The 17,651-nt window shown below is 44.3% G+C and overlaps 1 protein-coding gene and 1 long non-coding RNA gene across 2 annotated transcripts in view; one reads left to right on the forward strand and one right to left on the reverse strand.

Moving 5' to 3' along the window:
- RGL3 (ral guanine nucleotide dissociation stimulator like 3) overlaps nucleotides 1-17,651 on the reverse strand; it is a 577,979-nt gene that overhangs the window by 535,546 nt on the left and 24,782 nt on the right. The window lies entirely within an intron of this gene.
- Nucleotides 1-17,651, forward strand: part of LOC138447807 (uncharacterized) — a 172,046-nt gene that overhangs the window by 148,353 nt on the left and 6,042 nt on the right. The window lies entirely within an intron of this gene.

Genomic DNA, 17,651 nt, shown 5'->3' on the forward strand with positions numbered 1-17,651 from the left:
GCACATATCAAAGATAGACCGGGGTTGAACCAAGCAAGGAAGTCACGGGTGAGGGTATTGTTAGCATCCGCCAGCTCTCTGCACCCGTAAGACTACCCATTGTGGGCTAGTAAATCGATGCACAGCCATGGGCTGGGGACTTTGCCATTACCAGGATTCTGGGAGAACTAGGTCCCACGAACGTCACTGCAGCCCCAGAGTCCCTGAGTCTCCTCTACTATGCTGCCCTACCCCCTATACATTAGGGTTAGAGTGAGAAGGCGTCTAGCACTGTAGGGTGCCTGGGGGTTGTGCTGCCTGGACCTGTATAGCTTGTCCTTTGTTATTGTCATATTTACTCCTTGAAGCAGCTTAGGTACAAAATGGTGCATCAAAAGCAACGATAAAATAACATAATGGCATCCTATTACAGATCTATTCTTTGCAGTCCCACAATTTTGAATACAGGAGGCCGTTCACCAGAGGGGGAATAGTTTAGATTTTTAGACTATGCTGCGCGAAAACTCCCTTTTAGTTTTGGCCGACAGCTTTGCCAAAGTATTCCTGTATATATGGACTTTCAGATTGGTGTAAGGATGCATTGTCATTTGGCTCTCATTCCCATGCAAGCATGGTGTATGCATCCCAGGTTGCCGTTTTTGTTTTCGGCACCATGGTGGTGCTATAGTGCCACTTTTAGGCGAAAACAATGCTTAAGAGGAGAGAAAGGGGGTTCAGAGACAGGATGTTTGGTTGGCATGGCTACTGGCAATGCCTTTGCCATGCATTGACTGCTTCATAAATACTTTTTCCATGTGGTTTCACTCAACATTCTTTCTTCCAGTCCTTGGCCATAGTTCTTCGCCTTTAAAGCACTCCCTTCTCCATCATAGTAGTTCCCAGGTTCTTAGGTCGTCATGATAGGCCTTATTATTTGCCTGGTCCTTTTCCCGGATTACAGCCTTTTCCTTAGCCCTAGTCCTCCTTCCTCACAGTCCTTCGCCATCATTGTCCTCGCCATCCTCCTAGTCCTCCTTCGTCATAGCCCTGCCTCCCAGTCCTTCCCCTTCATGCAAGACTTTCTACACCATAGTCCTTGGTCACAGAGCTTTGTCGCAGTAATTCTTCATCAATGTCCATCAGTCCTCCTTTCGACACAGTCCTTCTTCTTAGTCACTTTTTGTCATAGTCCTACTTCATCCGAGTAGTTTTCCTTTGCCTTCATCCCAGTCGTTCACTTTTGTCACAGTCCTCCTCCTCCCTTACAGTCCTTCGCCACATTCCATCATCACAGTTTACCTTCATCACAGTCCTTCTCCATAGCCATAATCCTTCTCCTTCACCACTGTCCTTCGTTGCATTCCTTCTCTTTTGTCATTGTGCCTTTTCACAGTCGTTCTCCCTTGTTCTACAATCCTTAGTCTTAGGCCCTCATCACGAGTTGGACGGTATCCCGGCAGTATTCCCGCTGGGATACCGCATGCGCTTATAGCGCTACCACCGACCGGTCTGGTGGTATTAGTGCCGGATCAGGGGTTTGGTGGAACGGTCCTTCCCCATTCCCCATTGGGACCATTCGGGAATTCCCCATTCCCCTTTTGGACCCAACGGGGAATTATTGGCGCGATTACTGTTGCCGGTATTACCGTTTGGTAATAGCACCCGAAATTGGCAAATTCCCAGCAGATTTCCCCCAGCTCAGAGCTGGGGGTAAATACTGCCAAACCCATGATTTGGCAGACCCTTAAATACAGCGGTAATAGCTCGTGATGACCTCGATAGTCCTTCTACTTCATCACAGTCCTTCTCCTTCATCAAAGACCATCTTCATCATAGACCTTCCCACAGTCCCCATCATCACAGTCCCCATCACCACAGTCCTTCTTTATGATAGTCCTTCTTTAACACAGTCCTTTCTCGCTGTCCTCTTTCATCACAGCCCTTGTCCTTCATCACAGTCCTTTTGTTATGATTGCTGGTAAAACTCCCTGGCTAAGCTGATAGTTTACCTGGTGTTAAAAAGAAAAATATTACCTAGAAAGGAGAGAGCAATGAGTGGTGCAGAAGATCCAATGCCCATAGGCCAATATGAAGGTAACAGAACCACCATAGGCCAGGGTGAAGGTAAGCAAACATCCATAGGCCAGGATAAAGGTTAGCGAACGTCCATAGGCCAAGGTAAAGGTTGGCAAACGTCCATAAGCCAGGGTGAAGGTAAGCGAACGTCCATAAGCCAGGGTGAAGGTAACTGAAAGTCCAAAGGCCAGGGTGAAGATAAGCGAACATCCATAGGCCAGGGTAAAGGTTAGCGAACGTCCATAGCCCAGGGTAAAGGTAAGCAAAGGTCCATAGGCCAGGGTGAAGGTAACAGAACGTCCATAGGCCAGGGTGCAGGTAAGAGAACATCCATAAGCCAGGGTGAAGGTAAAAGAACATCCATAGGCCAGGGTGACAGCAAAACAATTTCCATAGGCTGGGGATGACCGCCTCAATGACACATGGACGTAAAAACACAAACATAGTCTGCACAAGGTCTATCCTCAATAGCACGTGGATGAAGTAAAGCAGGCAACACAGTTCCACTAACGACGGTGATGGGTCCAGAAATCCCAAGGCAAGACAAGTCCTATAACGAGGTAGAGAAGGAGAGGAGATCCGAGAATCCAGCATGGTCTTTGTCACAGGGCTTTTCCTTTGCCACAGCCCCTTTCCTTCATCCCAGTCCTTCTCATTTGTCACAGACGTTCTCCTTTGTCACAGCCCTTTTCCTTCATCACAGTCCTTATCCTTTGCCACAGCCCTTATCCTTCATCACAGTCCTTCTTTGTCACAGGCCTACTCCTTTGCCACAGCCGTTATCCTTTGTCACAGTCCTTCTCATTTGTCACAGACGTTCTCCTTTGGCACAGCCCTTTTCCTTATCCTTTGCCACAGCCCTTATCCTTCGTCACAGTCCTTCTTTGTCCCAGGCCTTCTCCTTTGCCACAGCCGTTATCCTTTGTCACAGCTCTTCTTTGTCACAGGGCTTTTCCTTTGCCATAGCCCTTTTCCTTCATCGAAGTACTTCTCATTTGTTATAGATTGTCTCTTTTGTCACAGCCCTTTTCCTTTCTAAGATGTCTTTTCTCTCTGTCATGCTTTCTCTCTTGCCTGCTATCTCTTTCCCTTCCTCTTACAGGGGAGTGTGGTGCCCCTTGGGGTGGAAATGACATGAGAGAAGACTAAGAGTGAATGAAAGGCAGCATAGAGAGTTTGTATGTGGCTGGACACTGAATGTAGCTCTCATATTCCAACCCCTTCACCCCCTAACCCCTGAGATTGTATATCGATCGGCCTGTGAGGGTTCAACACTTTGCAAACGAGGGCCTTGCGTGGATGCAGGGTACGCATGAAACGTAAGCTCTGTTATTAAGCATGGAACTTGCAGGCAAGGTCTGGGTAGAGCAGCCACTTCAGGTGTCCCACAGGTAAATGGTAAGGCTTGAATATTGCTTACATTTTTAGAAGCCGGAGATGGGCAAGTGGCCTTCACGCTACTGCTAGGGGTTACACCGATCTATTGGACATTGCTTATGGCTCTGGGTGATTGGGACTTGATGGTGTGCTTTAAACAAACTACTCCTGGTGCCATGTGTGAAATACCAGAGGGTATCTCCCCTAGCAAACCTCAAGAGTCCCTTATTCAGGTGGCCAAGAAAGGGAGGTCCTTCTCGTATACTGACCTGAAAGGCAGACGAGCGGGAAAAGATCACCTGGGTAGGGTAGCCCAAGGTTATACTCAGGAGAATGCCCAAAGGGAGATGCAGTACCTTGCCAGAGAAGGAGAGGAGGGCAAGATATCTGAGGCTTTCATGGGCTGTATTGCATCCAACACCCTTCCTCCCGTTAGAACTCTCCTGCCCCGATCCAACATCCCTTCCATACGTAATCAATCCTCTAAGGTCCCAAACCCGGTTACACCCAAAAAGCATAACTCCCTGATCCCTGAATCATTGTTTCACCAGTCTCCAATCGAATACTCCCATTCTTCTTCATCCTGTCCCTCTGATTATCATTTTCCACATTCCCAACCTGATCGAACAAAACACTACGATTCCCACAATCCGCTTTGTTCATGTCACAAACTCTGCTATTTCAGCTTATCAAGAAAACCCTGCCAATTCCGTCCCTCTGATTGTCATCTTTTGAAACCCCAATCTCCTATGACAGAATACTACTGGTCCCATGATTTCCTATGTTCTGTTCTGCATCCCGATCATTCTCGTCCATTTCGCAAGCCTTCCCCATCCTACCCCGTAGGACACTCCAAACCTCTAACACCCTCTTTTTCCAATAAAAATACTTTTTGTTAAAATGGTTACCTGACATGTCCCAACCCAACGGTCAGGCAGAGTCAGGTAATTACTGGTGCTACCCACACACACCTGAAAGCCCTTTCCTGTCCCTACAGGGATAAAAGGTGGAGCGAGAGAGAATATTACGAGCACAGCAGACAGCACAATGAGACGGCTAAACAGGCGCAGCATTTCAAGAGAAGGAGAAAGGCATCGGGAAGCGAGTGGTGGTGAGGAGAGAAGTGACCTTGCTTTTTTTGTCCCAGACCCGCAGAACTTTTGTGGAGGAGAGCGTAAGACCGCAGACAATAGCACAAGTGACTTGCAGCATATGTCAATGGTACACGGAGCGTGTCGACGCTGATAAGCGGGAGCAAAGGGAAACTCCTGCTACCGTGGTACCGGCCTGGATTCCAATAAAGCAGAAAGCCAATCGGTTCATCACAGCCAGCGAGTCGAGGTGAGAACCGAGAAGAGCCGGGCTGTGTTGAATGAGGAACGCAATGTGGCAAGTTTGAACTGCAAGGAACTATGAAGGAACTGTAAAAGTGTTGAGGGGCGACCAGGTGCAGAGGGAACCGGCACCACGTGGGTGTCGCTCCGAGAGACTCTGGTCAATCCCTGTTTGAGTAAAGCTACAGAAACTAGAAGGACATAGGAGAACTACGAGAAGAGGTAAAGTGGTCATACTGAAGGTCTAGTAAAATCCCTGTACAATCGAATGTTGTTGATCCACAAATATATGGGGTGCTAACGACAAGGGGGCATAGTCCAAAGTCCTGGGAAACCATGTGTTGGCAAAGGCAAGGAATGCCCACTATTAACTGTTTGAAAAACCAGAAAAGCCACGGGGGTGAACTCTGCTAAGTACACTGTCCCGCTGGTCATTTTGGAATCCGGGCCCGACCGAGGGAGAAGCCAAGAGACGCTGTAAGACATGAGAGGTACACTGTCCCACTTGTCAAAGAAGGGTCAACGCCCGGAAGAGGGGGACTCAGGGGTGAGTCATTTGCACGTGAACCAGAGAAAGGGAGGTTCAGAGTGAACTGTTGAACATACTTTTGTGAGAACCATAGCAGAGGACTGTTGAAAGCCATAGGAAACCTGGCGGAGGGAGACCAACAGTCGAGACGGATCCAAGCCTGAATGAGGGAGATCCAGGTGTGTATACATCACCCAAAACCTATTAAGAGAAGGAACTTTTCTTGAAGAGGCAGCCCCAGGAGAGGGGGACCCAAGGGTGAAACCATCACCCGACGTGAACTGCAAAGTGAACTTTGTGTTTGTTTGTGAATTGATTGATTGATTGTTTATTTATATAGCGCCTATACACAATGTGTTTCAAAGCGCTTCAAGGAGGGAGGGAACATAGGAAAATACAGTACATTCAGTTAAAGTCCTTGAAGCAATACAGAATGTGAAAAAAACTATCGTAATAGGCCTGTCGACATTTCTGATAGTGCAAGTGCATAGGAACAAGTAAGGCAAGAGGTGATGGAAAAGAGGGAGAAACAAAGCAAGCAGTAACATTACTATGTCTGACGACAATTGATGTAGTGCAGGAGGTATACAAGAGGAGGGGTGGGAGGGGGTACGGGGGATATAAGTAGGGAGAAGGAGATGAACAAGGCACGCTACTGAGCAAATTTGTCAGTGACAAATTTAAAAAGCAGGGGTGGGGGGAGGAGGGAGAAGAACAAGGGGGGAGGAGGGGAGACAGACAAGCTGCTATCAAAAGTCTAGGGAACAGATGATAGGAGTAAGTGCTAGGAGGGGGAAGGCTGAGAGGAGGGAGAAATATGTAGGAAGGGGAGTAGGAAGATAGTAGAAGAGGAGGGAATAATGAGGGGGAAAGGGGTAGAAGGCAGGTAGGGGGGCAAGGGGGTACACAGAGCCAAAAGGGGGGGAGCTAGGCAGGGTGGGGGCACACAGACACTCACGGGGGGCATGGGAGCACACGGACACTCACAAGGGGGGCATGGGGGCACACGGACACTCACGGGGGCATGGGGGCACACAGACACTCACGGGGGTGCATGGGGGTACACAGACACTCACGGGGGGCATGGGGGCCCACAGACACTCACGGGGGGGCATGGGGGCACACAAACACTCACGGGGGGTATGGGGGCACACAGACACTCACAGGGGAAATGGGGGCACACAGATACTCACAGGGGGCATGGGGCATCAGGCCCTCGAAGGCAAATGACTAGAGGAATGACACTTGGCCATTGACGATCCTGATTGCTGCCATTGGAACTGTTAACTCGTGCTGGGAAAGCTTGAGTGTGTGCTGTGCTCCAAGCTCCTATCTTACCCGTGTTTCGAACGTGGGGAAGGGAGATCCAGGCTACCGCATCCTGACATATCATTTACGAACACTTCTTTCTTTTCTTAAAAACTATCCAACACCTTTTTTGTATTACTTGTGACGTTTGGCAATAGGTTTCTTAGTATAGGCCTTTACAATTTGACAGGACGCCACAAGGACTGCCTTTTTTTCATTTGATGATCAATGTTTTTCCACCTTGCATACAGTTAAATAAACACCCTTGAACTGTGATCACTTGTGTCTGTCTTACTGTTGTCACCATGGGTTCCTCACACATGTTGGATGGCACAGAGCTCAAAGGGCATTTTCTGGGCCTTTGTAGCGGGCTGTGTGAGCTGCAGGCTCTGTACCTAAAATGTTAGAAGTATTTAATCAGCCAGCAGAGGTTAACAGGTAACGTAATAATTGGCACGCGACAACCAGTTCTTCAGCTTGCACGTTCTTTGAGCGCCAACACACAAATGTATGCCTATTTTTGAAAAATACAATTACACCTGCAAAAGTCTATTGAAACAAAAACTATCGGCTTTGCCGATGATTGGTCATTTAATGAATAGTTAATTTTTGTATTATTATTTCTTTATTTGTATTCAGTTCATGAAAGAACTTTTACAAAATCAATCAAATATACATTCAGGCTATTATTTTAACAAAACATAACAAATATACGCTTAAAATTAGGAGACAAAATGCTTATATATATATATATATATATATATATATATATATATATATATATATATATGCAGATATTAATACATCACCCATATTCTATAATGGGACTTATTTTACAATGTCCACATTATTTCAATGATCTTAAAAAAAAATCCTAAAATCATATAAACAGTTAAAACAGTTAAAAGAAATTCTTCAATGCTTTGGATGCTTATGGTTTCCCCATCAGCACCCATATTCTATATGTTAGTCTGTTGGCTATAAGGAGTATCAAGGTACTTTTTTTTAGGTACTTTTTCACCCAGCCACATACTCTGTACAGGGCAATATGTGCCGACCTACATTGTGTTTAAGCAGTAGATCTAAAATTCTGGGTTTTTTAATCGACTCATAGTCATGTGTGAAGTGGCCCAATGGGGTCATATAAATTTGACCCAGCTTGGAGCACTCGTAAGAAGATGGCGGACTGTTTCCATACACCCTGGAATCTCACACACTCTGCAGATTCTACCATCTTTCTGGATTTTCCATTGTGCACCACAAATGGTTCTCACAGGGAGGTGATTAGCGTGCATTAACTGTCTAAACCGTTGCACTTCAGGATCGGGGCAACGTAACAGATAGCCCTGTGGTTTCATGTACTTATGAACGACTTGCGCAACTTGACTTTAATTATGTAATATCTGCAAGTGATCCGAATTATTGACCCAATCCCATTTTTTCAAACAGCGGGTAAAAACACCTTTTAGTTTTTGGAAGTTCGAACACCGCCCAAAGTCGGGGTTTCCAATCAAGCCTGTGAAACAAGCCGTTCGCCAGCTTCATGAACCCATTATCATTTCCAGTTCCATGCTCTAGACAATAGGTAGCGCCTAGCTTTGTGAGCAGGGCGTCTGTAGGGAATGTTCTAGATTTAAAGAAAGGTTCCCCTCTACGTTTAAGTGCCAATGGTTTTAACGACAGTAGCCATAGTTCTAGCCGTAAGTATTCAATGGAGGCAGATGGAGGAAGCTCTAGGACACACCGCCACAAAAAACCTTCCAGTGCTTGTAACCACTCAAGATCATGCATCTCCAGGGCCTCAAGCCCATATAACATTACGGGGCCAAACCACCGTTTCTAGACGTCAAGGATGCCTCCCAATGTACCCAGCATGATGGTGTGCAAACCTACGTACCATGAAAGAGATAGGTTTGGCTTTTCGCGACTTGAAAATGACAAGCTCGCGATAGCCCTTTTTGTCAGTCATCTCTATTCCAAGGTATTTGTAGTTTTGGGTATATTCAATGTGACCATGATCGGTTAGCAGGGATTGCATTTTCCCTCACGTGCAGTGAGAAGCGTTGTTTTCGTTTTTTAAAAATGAATAGATAATCCATGTTCCTCCGTATAACAGGCAATAGCCTTCAGCATAGCCTTCATTCCTGAGAATACATGATCACATAATATTAAGTCGTCAGCAGAATGGTTAATGCTTAAAGCGATACTGCTATTTCAATATTTGTTTATATGAATGTTTTTATGTCATTTATGCTCTTGTGTAGTTATAATTCTAAAACAAGCGGAAGGGAATTGGAGCTGTAGCTCGGCGGGCATGCCACCTGCCCATCTTCTCTGTGCCTGCCCCGACTGGTAGAGAGGCAGCATAGCCGGCCGAGAGGCAGCATAGCCGGCTGAGAGGCAGCATAGCCGGCCGCCCGGTGCAGGGGCACCCTCCACATGCGGTGATCCTGATCTTCACCTGGGCTACTCCCCAGGTGTGGTTCAGGGCCCGCCCCAGCCTGGCTCCTGCTGTCTCCTATCATTATAACTTACAATGGTTTTTCTTTTTTTCCTACCATCCAACGTTCTCTCTCCTGTCCAGTGCCTTCCTGGGGCGGGGGAGACCCGTCCATTGTCCACCATTCAAAGTTCCACCCAGCACCGAAAAAGGGTTTGGATGGTTCCGACCAAGGAAAACAAAAAGGTACGTTTCGAAATAAAAAACACAAACACTTTCACTAAAATACTCCCACACCCTGGCGTCTGTGTCCATTAATTTATTGACTTTGTCTCAGGAGGCAAGCAACGCAGCCCCCTTAGCCGAGCCAGGAGCTACACTCCACCGGGAGGACGCTGCCTGTGCTATAACTTTCCCCACTGCCTGAGCACTTTCCCCAAAATGAAAATCAAAGTGCAGCTGAGCAAGGATGCTGTCTTCTGTGTTACTTTAACTTCTCAGTTGTGAGAGACTTTTACATGGAGTGCTAGTAAGCTGTTTATCAGCGGGCATACTAGCCCTAGAATTGATTATAGCATTGCCTGTTGCCAGCAGCCCCGTCCCCAGAATGCTAAGCAAGCTGTGGCTCAGTCAGTCTGTAAACCCCTTGATTGCTTTACATGTTCTGTTATTGTGCATTTATATAGCACCTTATATAGCAATGGTATGATCTCAAAGCGATGTCAGTTTAACGCCCTCGGGGACCGCAGTCCAGGTCAGTGGATAGACTAAGATGCCTCAAAATCCAAGATTTTAGTTTGTAATAATATGAAAAAGAAAATATGTAAATATACATGGCTCATTGAAAAGGAGATTATTCACTGAACTTCCTCACTAAGATATCTCGGATACAATCTGTGCGATATCTCCTCTAAAAATTCATGGATTGCTGCTCTTAATTGTAAAGGTATGCCACTTGTTTTGCAGATGAAGCTTCTGTACATGAAATTTTGCAAATTCTCGATCCTACCAATTCTTGACTTCTATTCTTTGAAGGTAGAAGCTATTCTACTCTTTGGATTGGATATGTGTTTGCTAAATATCGACTCAATTCTCGATCAATTACAGGGAAATATTTGGAAGCGCACTCTAAATTTAGCCAAATCGCTCCCTAATCCAGTTATATGTCACAAACTTGGATTATCCGCCTTGGCTAAGAAATATGCCTGCCGTCTACTTACTAATTACGCTAAAATGTTCTCTGCTCCACCCAATTCTCTCTATTTAGACTTAGTAAATATGTTGAAAGATCATAATCCTTGTTCCATGCATCATTACGAGGAACGAATGACCGCACTTTTAGACAAGATCGACTCGACCTGTGATCTTATATATCGTCCCTCGTATGTAAAAAAAAAAAAAAAGCTTTACGAATATGATTGGCGAATTACCTTAGATTCTATCACATCATACAAGCATTACACAAAGTATGCACTCTTTCTTTCTAAAAGACAATCTCTTCCCCATGCTTGAAAAAATCTAATCTTGGAACCACCTAACCAAAAATGATCCCTCTGTCTATTGTCATTTTTGCCTAAACACACAATGTAATGAAACCATAAAACATCTGACCCTAAATTGCTCATATTTCAAAGTGAAAAGAAATGAAACTCTAGGTCCTTCTCATCTATGATTTACTCTAGGTTATAGACAGATGTTTTGGAACAGACTCATGTGGGGCACTAATCAATCACTTATATTGGCATTATTTTGATTTTTGAAACCCATTCTCAAAGAATTAGTCATCAAAAAAAGGCTTATTTTAGAAGGATCCTTTATCAATGTGATGAAAAATATTATGGAACATTCCAAGACTCATCTCACATTATTTATATTGACTGACTGATTTGAACTAAGCATATATATTATATCTTATATTTTTATGACTTTTGTACTGGATTATATGTAATGAAATATTTAATTCAAATTATGGTAATTTTTATACCGTGATTGTATGTTTTTACCTTAGAGCATGTACTGTTGACATTTTAGAAAAACATGCTCTTATGCTACTTGATTTATGTCCAGATATACTTTTAGTAATATTGAATTGTTAACCTAGCTCAGACCACGCAGGAATCTCCTAACTGCTAAAATCCAATTATATCAAATTTTGACAAATCAATATGCTAATTTTGTTTGGTTCGTTCTAACCCGTTTTTAATGATACATTATGAATAATTAATTATTATCTTTTGTTTTTAGCTCTGTCTTTCATGTATTAGCATCTTAGTGTTCTCGTTTTTAGGTATTGCATATTGAAATGAAATGTAATTGCTTGAATCAAAAATATTTTGTAAAAGTTTGATTGCCAAACTATATACATCTAATACATTTTTTTTTAAAGATAGTAAATAGTGCTTTGGCACACTCTGTATGTGTACAGCTAGTGTGGTTTGCGCAGTGTGTAGCTGCATTCTAGTGCTGGGTGTGGTGCAGTGGTTGTGTGAGATCAGCAGAATGTGTACAGCAAGGCCGTTGACCTGGTATTCTGGCAGTGGTGGGGCTTGTGTATGAGATTATGTGTGCCGCCAAGAGGCAGCATAGCCGGCCGAGAGGCAGCATAGCCGGCTGAGAGGCAGCATAGCCGGCCGCCCGGTGCAGGGGCACCCTTCACATGCGGTGATCCTGATCTTCACCTGGGCTACTCCCCAGGTGTGGTTCAGGGCCCGCCCCAGCCTGGCTCCTGCTGTCTCCTATCATTATAACTTACAACGGTTTTTCTTTTTTTCCTACCATCCAACGTTCTCTCTCCTGTCCAGTGCCTTCCTGGGGCGGGGGAGATCCGTCCATTGTCCACCGTTCAAAGTTCCACCCAGCACCGAAAAAGGGGTTGGATGGTTCCGTCCAAGGAAAACAAAAAGGTACGTTTCGAAATAAAAAACACAAACACTTTCAATAAAATACTCCCACACCCTGGCGTCTGTGTCCATTAATTTATTGACTTTGTCTCAGGAGGCAAGCAACGCAGCCCCCTTAGCCGAGCCAGGAGCTACACTCCACCGGGAGGACGCTGCCTGTGCTATAACTTTCCCCACTGCCTGAGCACTTTCCCCAAAATGGAAATCAAAGTGCAGCTGAGCAAGGCTGCTGTCTTCTGTGTTACTTTAACTTCTCAGTTGTGAGAGACTTTTACATGGAGTGCTAGTAAGCTGTTTATCAGCGGGCATACTAGCCCTAGAATTGATTATGGCATTGCCTGTTGCCAGCAGCCCCGTCCCCAGAATGCTAAGCAAGCTGTGGCTCAGTCAGTGTGTAAACCCCTTGATTGCTTTACATGTTCTGTTATTGTGCATTAATATAGCACCTTATATAGCAATGGTATGATCTCAAAGCGATGTCAGTTTAACGCCCTCGGGGACCGCAGTCCAGGTCAGTGGATAGACTAAGATGCCTCAAAATCCAAGAGTTTAGTTTTTAATAATATGAAAAAGAAAATATGTAAATATACATGGCTCATTGAAAAGGAGATTATTCACTGAACTTCCTCACTAAGATATCTCGGATACAATCTGTGCGATATCTCCTCTAAAAATGTATGGATTGCTGCTCTTAATTGTAAAGGTATGCCACTTGTTTTGCAGATGAAGCTTCTGTACATGAAATTTTGCAAATTCTCGATCCTACCAATTCTTGACTTCTATTCTTTGAAGGTAGAAGCTATTCTACTCTTTGGATTGGATATGTGTTTGCTAAATATCGACTCAATTCTCGATCAATTACAGGGAAATATTTGGAAGCGCACTCTAAATTTAGCCAAATCGCTCCCTAATCCAGTTATATGTCACAAACTTGGATTATCCGCCTTGGCTAAGAAATATGCCTGCCGTCTACTTACTAATTACGCTAAAATGTTCTCTGCTCCACCCAATTCTCTCTATTTAGACTTAGTAAATATGTTGAAAGATCATAATCCTTGTTCCATGCATCATTACGAGGAACGAATGACCGCACTTTTAGACAAGATCGACTCGACCTGTGATCTTATATATCGTCCCTCGTATGTAAAAAAAAAAAAAAGCTTTACGAATATGATTGGCGAATTACCTTAGATTCTATCACATCATACAAGCATTACACAAAGTATGCACTCTTTCTTTCTAAAAGACAATCTCTTCCCCATGCTTGAAAAAATCTAATCTTGGAACCACCTAACCAAAAATGATCCCTCTGTCTATTGTCATTTTTGCCTAAACACACAATGTAATGAAACCATAAAACATCTGACCCTAAATTGCTCATATTTCAAAGTGAAAAGAAATGAAACTCTAGGTCCTTCTCATCTATGATTTACTCTAGGTTATAGACAGATGTTTTGGAACAGACTCATGTGGGGCACTAATCAATCACTTATATTGGCATTATTTTGATTTTTGAAACCCATTCTCAAAGAATTAGTCATCAAAAAAAGGCTTATTTTAGAAGGATCCTTTATCAATGTGATGAAAAATATTATGGAACATTCCAAGACTCATCTCACATTATTTATATTGACTGACTGATTTGAACTAAGCATATATATTATATCTTATATTTTTATGACTTTTGTACTGGATTATATGTAATGAAATATTTAATTCAAATTATGGTAATTTTTATACCGTGATTGTATGTTTTTACCTTAGAGCATGTACTGTTGACATTTTAGAAAAACATGCTCTTATGCTACTTGATTTATGTCCAGATATACTTTTAGTAATATTGAATTGTTAACCTAGCTCAGACCACGCAGGAATCTCCTAACTGCTAAAATCCAATTATATCAAATTTTGACAAATCAATATGCTAATTTTGTTTGGTTCGTTCTAACCCGTTTTTAATGATACATTATGAATAATTAATTATTATCTTTTGTTTTTAGCTCTGTCTTTCATGTATTAGCATCTTAGTGTTCTCGTTTTTAGGTATTGCATATTGAAATGAAATGTAATTGCTTGAATCAAAAATATTTTGTAAAAGTTTGATTGCCAAACTATATACATCTAATACATTTTTTTTTAAAGATAGTAAATAGTGCTTTGGCACACTCTGTATGTGTACAGCTAGTGTGGTTTGCGCAGTGTGTAGCTGCATTCTAGTGCTGGGTGTGGTGCAGTGGTTGTGTGAGATCAGCAGAATGTGTACAGCAAGGCCGTTGACCTGGTATTCTGGCAGTGGTGGGGCTTGTGTATGAGATTATGTGTGCCGCCAGACCAATTTTTTTTCGTGGGATATAGCTGCGTTCTAAAGAGTATTAAGGTGTTCATGGTGGTGTGTGGGTATGTGTGCAGCAGTATTAAGGTGTTCATGATGGTGTGTGGGTATGTGTGCAGCTACGCTGAATTGATCGAGGGGTATAGCTGCATTCTATTTTTTGTTGGTATAGAGAGAGTGAGCATATCAGTATGTGTAAGTGTCTGTGCGGATTGGTGGGAAACCCCTATTCCTGATTACCTTCCCATGCCCGCTGAGCGGACCGTATCTATTCCAAAGGTTCGGAGTATTCGTTCTCCAAGAGCAATTCTCTGTCTAGAGCAGAGTTTGATCTGATTACCAAGCGTGAGGTTGTCTTTCTCTGCTTAGCAGAGTCATCAGTGTTGGGTTGCCCTATTCCTAATCTTTATTGGTTTAAGCAAATTGCATGTCTATGGTCGTCCTTGTTTCTCGTTTAGTCTGCCTTTGTTTATTGGATGATACCTTCTTGTTGTGAGGTTAGATCCAGTTGTGTTCTATCAGACTTACGAATGTTTCCTCTTTCCTCAATGACTGTCCCAGGTTATTCTGGGCTATTTCTCCTTCCCCACCTCGATCTCCAACTGCGGCGTCCCATAGGGCTCCAACCTTCCTCCCCGGATCTTTAACACCTGTTTTGATCAGCTTGCACACTTCATTTCCATCTTCTCCCACAACTTATGCTGATGACACACAACTCTTCTTCAACCTTCTCTCCGATCCTCTTCTTACTTCCTCTGTCATTCCTGACAGCCTATCTGCCATCCAGTCCTGGTGTACTTCCAATGACCTCTGCCTCAACACCAGTAAAACTGATATTCTTCCTATTGGACTCCTGCTCCCTCTTTCTTCCCCTCACTCTGGCCATCCTCTATTGGCTCTCCTCCTTCTCCTTCATCGGGAGCCAGAATCCTTGGAGTCATCTTCAACTCCTCTCGTTCCTTGCTCCCTCACAATCAAGACCTTGTCCAGAAAGCCCACTTACAACTCCACCTTCTCAACGGAATTCTTCTTTCCTCACTTCCCCCAGAAGCTTAATGTCTCCAGAGCTCTGGTTCTCTCTAGGCTAGACTACTGCAATAGCCTTTTCCTTAATCGACCCTCTTCTTCTTTACAACCCCTCCAGCTAATCTAGAATTACACTGCAAGACTTATCCTTGGCCTCAAGCCCAGGGACCGCATCTCGCAAACCCTAAGATTTCTCCATTGGCTCCAGATTTCTGCAAAGGTAAAATTAAAATCCCTCTGCATCATCCATAAGGCTGTCTGGGACCGGGACCACACTATCTACAACTGGCTCTCATTAAATACTCTTTCTCCAGATCTTTACGCTCCTCCAGCATCAACTTCCTGTGTGTCAAGCGCTTCGCTAAACAGCAAGCTGGTGGCCGATCTCTTTCTGCAGTCTCCCTCCTATGGAACAGCCTCCCTGTTCCTCTTCGTCTTGAGCCGGATCTCCTCAAATTCCAGAAGCTCATCAAGACCTTTCTTTTCACCTCCTTACCTTCCTCCCTCCCTGCTAAACCGCACCGTTGCTGAGTTTGGTGGCCAGGGCCTTTATGTGTCCTCCTGGCTCCTGGCCTCTCACACCCAATCACCTTCATTCTCCTCCGCTCTCAGCACTTGCCTTGCCACCCGCCGGCCTATCCCAACACCACAGACCTACATTTATGTTCCATTGACAGCTGACCACTCCCACCAAGACACTTAACAGCTGCTCACTCCATAGCACATCACTCTTTGGTACACCTAACCCTTCCCCTCACCTCATCATCCCTTCTCTCTCTTTCTGCACGTTCTGAATGCTCACAAGGCCTGGTAGGTCCTTCTCTATCTTTCATTGTCAATTCAATTGATGTATAAGCGTGTTATAAATGCACAGTAAATAAAATAAACTAGATTTGATGACTGGTGTTCAGTGGACGCAAGGACCAGCAGTGGCCATCACTGTGTCTTGTTGGGTCTGCAAATTGCTTATAGGATTACATCTGCTCAGTGTGCATTTACTTCAGTTCTGTTCTATCGGATATACAAGTACATCCTCGCTGAGCAAGACTGGTACTCAGTGTAGAGGCGTAATCTCGTGAGACCACTGTATGAGGAATGCGGCTTGGTGCAACAACGAGAGCTGAGTGGACAGAGAGACAGAGCAGACACTCCCTGGTGCTTCACCTTTGTCTGTCCGGAGCCCCATTATAATATGAGAGGCCTAGCTCACCATAGACCCTCATTTAAGCACAGGGCCTATTGTCAGTGTGAAGTAACTGCAGGACATTATACAGTACTTGTTGGGCAACAGCCAGTCCTTTCCACTGTGATTTATGTCTCTAAGAATAAACCCCCAACTTCAGTCATCAATCAGTGCCGAGTCTTGTGTGAAACCACTAGTGGTGTGTCTGACTGGCATTGTTGTATGGAGCAGGGTTGGAGTGTTGATGACATGCACCTCAATGTCACTCGCAGGAACTTGCCTTGCCAGATTTCTCGCCTGCTTCAGCACGTGTTCCCTTGAGGTGGAACAGAGTCAGTCTGTTTATTGTGCTAGTGAGCCCATTTTCTGGGTTTTGGGTAACTGTTTATAGCTGGTGGAAAGGTATTCCTGTCATAGTTTGATGGATGAATTGTGGAATTATACTGCATCATTGCGCATTGTGAGAGCAAGGCTCACCTGATTGGGCGTAGGGCATATCTGCAAGAGACAAAAGAGCAAGTCCCACCAAGCATAGTTGATACTGAGCCCCGGATGAAGGAGTTCATTGCATCAGTTCCTAGGCAGTTCAGGGTAACCTGACTTGATCAGAGACGACCTTGTATACCCTACGGATGATATAATCTGGCCCAGTCGTAATGTTTGAAACAGAAGTGCCATTAGGCTCAGGGATTGTAGTTCTGTGCATTAATTCCCAGATAAATCAGATTGACACAGATTAACAAGAGCAGGACCAATTGTATTGTTTAAACATAGGTGCTTTTGTGCTACTGGTGTTGTAGGAGCCCTTGGTTCATGATGGTAAGCAAGCTGTGACTCATCCATCAGGCCACCTTAGGGAATAGCTTGTTGTAAAAGCCCTTGGTTTATGATGGTAAGCAAGCTGTGGCCATCTGTCGGGCCACCTTAGGGAGTTGCTTGTTGTAGGGGTCCATTGTCCATGATGGTAAACAAGCTGTGGCTCATCGGTCAGGCCACCTTAGGAAATTGCTTGTTGTAGGTGTCCATTATGGTAAACAAGCTGTGACTCATCTGTCAGGCCACCTTAAGGATAGTGTACCTCTGCTGCACCCTTTCACACTCCTTTTAGTCATGGGTGACTAGCAGAGTCTTGGCCTCCCTCGCATAGCTTTAATGGCTGAAATGCAC

Source organism: Ambystoma mexicanum, chromosome 3q, assembly GCF_040938575.1.
Source record: "Ambystoma mexicanum isolate Mex_15411 chromosome 3q, UKY_AmexF1_1, whole genome shotgun sequence".
Classification (NCBI taxonomy): domain Eukaryota; kingdom Metazoa; phylum Chordata; class Amphibia; order Caudata; family Ambystomatidae; genus Ambystoma; species Ambystoma mexicanum.